The sequence below is a fragment of the Phalacrocorax carbo genome, unplaced genomic scaffold, assembly GCF_963921805.1.
Source record: "Phalacrocorax carbo unplaced genomic scaffold, bPhaCar2.1 SCAFFOLD_38, whole genome shotgun sequence".
NCBI classification, from domain to species: Eukaryota; Metazoa; Chordata; class Aves; order Suliformes; family Phalacrocoracidae; genus Phalacrocorax; species Phalacrocorax carbo.
This window is the reverse complement of record NW_026990518.1, coordinates 525,621-531,571: the sequence shown is the minus strand read 5'-3', so window position 1 is coordinate 531,571 and position 5,951 is coordinate 525,621. Positions and strand designations below refer to the sequence as shown.

The following is a 5,951-nucleotide window of genomic DNA, read 5'->3' as shown; positions in this document are numbered from 1 at the left end:
AAAGACAAACGCAAGGAGCAACGGAGTCATAGAGCCATCGGTCACATCTTCCCTCTATATACACCACGCACCACCTCACCCGCTTACATCGGTCCCCTCGGTTCCCCTCCGTCGCCCTGCACGACTCGTCCCTCGGCATCTCCAAAACCAATACCAAACAAGTCGCCTGGTTGCACAGCAGTACCTTAACGGTTCCTGAAGACCGACTATAACCTGCCATTAAAACAAACATATGACATCAAACATGAAGCCCTACGCACGTACAAGCTTGAACACCCTGCAGAGGTAATCTGCTCAGCTGAACTCTAGCCGCCTCTCCCAGACAGCTACGGTCACGGCCTCCGAGCCCACAAAATGTCACGGTGATTACGGTCCTCGCCCGCTGAGGAGGGCCACTCAATCCGAGATGACGGTACAACCTTTCCCCCAACAGCCTTGGCACAGCAACAGATGAACCCTAACCTCTCCTCGCTGTGCCACCTACCCGACTCTACAGGGCCAGCAAGGCGGTCCGAGACAAACTCAAACGCACACACCAACGCTATGAGAAACGCTACAAACTGCGCGCCTCCGAGACGAGAGAACGCTCTCGGCAAACAGAGAGACAACTGGACGGAAGAGCTCGTCCAGCAACAAGACCTACGGAACCCTGACAGTGACGCAAGGAGGCCCTAACGCGATCCAAAAAGATTAGAAGAGCGTCAGGGCCCGTGACAAGAAGTTCCTCTCAAAACTGAGACGAAGGGTGCACAAGAAGCCCGGCTACAAGACCTAAGACTGTAAGGATGCAGGGAAGAAATTACACTCCTTGAAAACGGACAGCGACAGAGCAGAGCTGTTCACGCATCTGGGAACGATGTCGCAGACAACAACTGCCCAGAAACTCCTCAAACACCAGAGTGACCCACACTTTAAACTGCAACGCAAAAAAAGAGGCACCCGATGGGCGCCGGCCCCACAATTAGAACCTTGCCAGCCCCTAGGGATAGCGCTGTGCTCCTGAGAGCAAAGAGAACAAAGTCACCAGCCCCATGAGCCTCCTCACTGCGACCCAGCTCACCTGAAATGCTCCTCAAATAGCCTTCAGTCGCATCTTCCCTTTAATCCTGCACACGGACCCGCCGCCTTAGTGTGCTCTACTCAGCTCTGCTCTATCACCCTGCACAGCTCCATCTTCATCCTCTGCAAGAACAGCATGATAGAACAAGTCACCTGGACGCACAGCAACAGCTTAACCATTCCACAGGTCTTGCTTCCACGTAGGAATACCATCTAGAGCCCAACTACTGCATGCCATTAAAGGAAATACCTTCAATCAAATGTTATGCCCCACGCACGTACAAGCTTGAACAGCTGAGAGATGCCCTCTGCTCAGCTAGCACTCTAGCTGCCTCTCCCAGACGGCTACGGTCATCCCCTCAGCACCCACAAAACGCCCCGGAAATTACCGTCCTCGCCCGCTGCCAACGGCCACTCGCTCCGACGAGGGTTGTACGGGCGTTGCCAAAACAGTCTACGCACATTAACGTTAACCATATACTCTTATTGCTATTCTTTCCCCCGCTCTACCATTGCTACACCCCCAGGCGGAGGAGCAGCTCTGACACAGGCATCGACGTGCACGGACCGACACTGCTCACAAATACTACAAGCGACGTGATCGCGGCACCTCAGAAAATTCTCACCGAGACCACGGACTTCCGGCCCAGAGATGCCACCGGGCGAGAAGATCTGCAGGGCAGCGAGGAAGCAGCTATAGCATCCGCGGAGATGTCATGTACCATCACCACCTGCGAAAAAACCATATACCCACAACTAGGACGACGCACGAGCGACGAGCCGCTCTTAAAGACCTCAGAACGTTCAGGTGCAGGGAACAGGTCCCAGAAAAGGGCCCTGCGTATTCAGACTGCTCTTCAGCAGCAGAACTGAGGCCGCCTTAACCACCGCCGCAAAAAGATGACCTTCTATAAAGGTCTAATATTTAAGACACAAGACAAATCTATGCAGTAGACTTAAAATGCGAGAAAGGAAGCTCTCGGTTACCATTATGCCGATGAGCCAGGGCTTGCAAAACCCTCAATATTGCTACCTAGGTGCCTGCTCAGCACGGAGAACAGACACATCGAGACCCGAGTACAGGAAGGAACAAAGACAGACTACAAAATCCACACAACAGCACAAGCACAGGCAGGAACTCCCCTGCCTGGCAGATGCTTCTGTTTTGCAGAAAGGACAACACAACCTCTCTCGGCCCAAACGTGTCCGGTCTCTGAACGGTCCCCTCCACTGATTTGACAACCCCTGCCTGCCCCCCCTGCGCTTCCCGCAACCGACCGGCCACCTGCACAAAGACCGCATCGGCCCCTCAGCTTCGCTTCCAAATCCGGGGGCTCAAAAGCCATCCTTTAAAAAGGCCACACAGGCTACGTAGGATGGGGCTGCGGTCACACGGACACTCTTCATCTCCAAACGTGCGGTGCCATCACTCAGCGTCGCACCACTCAACGCCGGCCACTTCCGCAACGACAGCCTCCTCGGAAGCGCCGTGAACTTCCGCTCGCCCACGCTCTAATGAGGCTGGATGTCGTGGCCGCCGCCACCTACGGCGCCTGGAGAACCAGAGAGACAAGGTGACCGCTGCGCCTGGAAGCGGCCGCCCGCTCACAAACAATTCCACACCTCAAAAATAACCGCTGCTACGGTTTCCTGTTCATCGCTCACCTTGCCCGACGAGCTGGGGGCAGACATCCCGCTTTGCATGTAGTTTTGTGAGTCCCTTCGTTAACTAGTCACATAGGTGCTCGCACTGCACGACCCCTCCGTTGTCACGTGCTGACCTACCTTCTCACGATGCTCTGTTCGCCCCCTCCCGCCCGTGTCCAGCTCCCTGCCGTGCATCTCCACCAACAGCCACATTCCAGACTCATCCTTTCCCCTACCATGCCAACACGGCTCCCTCACCTCCCGATCCGTGCCTCCCGGGTCAGTGGCCGCGTCAGGCGCCTGCTCGCATACTCGGTCCGTCCCCGATGGCTGGGAACTGTCACCTTCAATGCCGGGCCCACTTCTGGGGAAATACGGAGAGGCACACAGATATTAGACACTGCTTTCCAAAAGCAAGAGCTCACCACGCAAAACAAACTAACAAATCGTTTTGACTGACTTGTTTGGCAACACAGAGACCCCAAAGGCAGAAATCCCAGACGAGTGACCGCACAGCCCGCCCCGTCACAGCACACGACGCCATCTGCTCGCCTTTGCTGCCACGCCTCGCTCGACCGTCCTGCTTAACCCTAGACCTATGACTTAAAGTGCAAGAAAAAGTCAAACCACGCAACACACAAAAATTACACCGATAGGGCAAACACCAAAAGCAGTACGGGAAGCAAACGGGCGTGGCTGGTGTAGTGACACACTCTCCCTTTGTAGGTAACTCACTCCTGAGCGACTCCGTGAACAGCCGCGTGGAGAACCTCTCGGCAGACAGCACGCTCGAGCGGCCGCGCTGACACATACGGGGAAGGAGACTGGGCTACCGGAGGCTGCTTGCACACAGAACGCGACCATTAGCTAACACTTGAACACCCCTTTCCCAACCATCCCCCGGTACCAAGACTTCAAAAACCCCTCCTCTCCTCCTGAACTGTCAGGGAAGGAACCTCACTCCTTCCCGACAGCTCCCGCCCTGTATTTGCACCCCTAAAGCCCCTCTGTCAGCCGCTCCTCGGGAGCTGCCCTTCCCACCTCTGCCCCGCGCTCTGCGAGCACCTCCCACCTTCCGGCTTCCCGCAGACTCCGTGCTCTCTACAGGCCCACAAAATAACAGAAGCCCCGATGCTTATAATCTACGAGGGACCTGCCGCAAGCTGCAAAGGTTCTCGGGACAACGTGGTACTCTGCGGGCGATCGAGAAAGGCGACGAGCAGTTCCGTAACCCGACACACACTATGCGTTACGTCCCTGCTGCTTTCTGAAGGAAGGCTAGAGCTCCACATACAGACGCATACAACACGCTCACCCTAACCCCTACCGCAGCATCTCAGCATCAGTCCTATTGAGAGATAACGTCAACAACTTGCACAACACACAGGCAAAACTGGTGGGAAAAATATACGCTTCTACCCTCAGCCAAGTCATAAAATTCCTGCAAAACCAACCAAACAAAAAACCTACCACACACAAAAACAAAACACCAAAAAAACCCCAGACAAAACCATAACACCCCCACAAAACCAAACAATCCAAAACACACTATTAGACCATCTTGCTACCCCTGAACATCCAACACAAACTTACTGACCCGAGGAAAAACAAAAGCTCGTACAAGTATACTTCCTAATATATATCTGCTGCTCAACTTTGACTGCTCTCTTACCTCAGCCAGAAACCTCCCCCTCTCTAAATGTCAAAACACACCTACCCAAAGAGCTTAGACAGCTCAAAACCTGCAACCAACTCAAGGAACAGTACCAGAGAAGCCCAGGAGCAGAATGAGCCTCCCGAAGAAAGGCTGGGGCTCATCTACGCCAGCAGAATGGCAAAGCAGAATGAAATCTTTTAAGAGCCCCTTCTCAAAAATTATCTCTGGTTATAAAGTAAATCATTTACTGTAAAACCATCAACCATTCGGAGTCACCTCAACGCTCTCTCTCGCTCAGTCCCTTAACAGAACTGAATCAGTCTCAAAGGACAAAAAACATGAAAAGAAACGTGGAAATATACAAGCGTATCGGGAACGGTACGAAGCAGCTAAATTAACACCTCAGTAGCTGGGACAAAACTAAATTGTAAAGGACAACAAAAAACCACCCCAGGAGACGCATCGATAAAAACAGAGGAAGGCTCTCTCTTCTCGCAGAAGCTCACGGAGAGACCTGAGCCAACGGTACACAGCTTTGGGGTAGCCGATACCGAAAAGAAACATACTCGAGACAGAAAACAGACTGCTGTGGAGCACAAAGGTGGCTTTGGCAAAGGTTCTGCCAGGACAAGAGTCACAGTTACAGGGAACGGACAGCGGCCGGCAGGGGAAACGCCGTCGGCGTGGCGGGGCCAGCGCGGGAAATGCCGCCCTCAGCTAACGCTGCGCTATCAAGCCTTAAGTGAAAACTGCAGAGTAGTTACAGGAGACGGGCATAAGACGGATGCTGAATATCACTTGATGGTCACAAAATCTCATGGGGATGGGCACCACGTAGCCTCGTGGACACCCCTTAGACCCAAACGCTTAACGAGAGACGCTTCTTGCCAAAATACAAGCTCGACGAGGAAAAGCCAACGGGGATGTGGGGGCAACTACCAAAATCTCAGTATGTGAGCAGGCGTTACTTAAGATGGTGCAGTGGTTCTGCCGGGTCCGTCCAACCTGAGCAACGGGTTCTAACGCCTGTCCAGCAGCGTCCATGATCTCTCTCACGGCCTCCCACATCATAGACACCTCCCCTGCCTGGGACCGCGTTTTCCATGTCCCACCCCTCCCCATCCCCGCAATGAAAATCAAACACAACAAATAAGTACTCCACTTCATCTTCTTGGCCTCCAAAAGAAGCTTCCTTCCACTGCTGAGCATCGACACCGACATCCTCATGCTGTTCCTCAAAAGCAGGCTGGCCCTCGGGTGCCCGTACTGCCAAAGGAAGAGAAAATGATTATGCTCTTATGATGAGCTCCATCATCCTCTCCTTCAGGAAATCAAATCCCGATCGCTACATACCAGAAGTTTGTGCAGGAGATGGCCGAGGCCAGCCCCATATATGAGGCACTCTGTGACCCTGCTCTCTCTTTTGGCCACAGCACCCGCCACCGGGGAGCCCCAAACCCCTTGTGACTCCCAAGGAAAACCAGATAAAACTAGTTCAAAACAACTGGCAGGTGAGAGGTGACCGACAAACACGTATAGCCCACCTCAAACCAGCCAGAGAGCTGACTACCTCCCCCACTAAACTCTC

At 53.6% G+C, this 5,951-nt stretch overlaps 1 long non-coding RNA gene across 1 annotated transcript; it reads right to left on the bottom strand.

Annotated features, from left to right (window-relative positions):
- Nucleotides 1-2,385: 2,385 nt before the first annotated feature.
- Nucleotides 2,386-5,674, bottom strand: LOC135311392 (uncharacterized). Its single transcript, XR_010371045.1, has 3 exons — nucleotides 5,526-5,674; nucleotides 2,965-3,070; nucleotides 2,386-2,612 (listed from the first exon to the last, which is right to left on the bottom strand). It is a non-coding gene; the product is annotated as an uncharacterized LOC135311392 (long non-coding RNA).
- Between the last annotated feature and the right edge of the window lie 277 nt (nucleotides 5,675-5,951).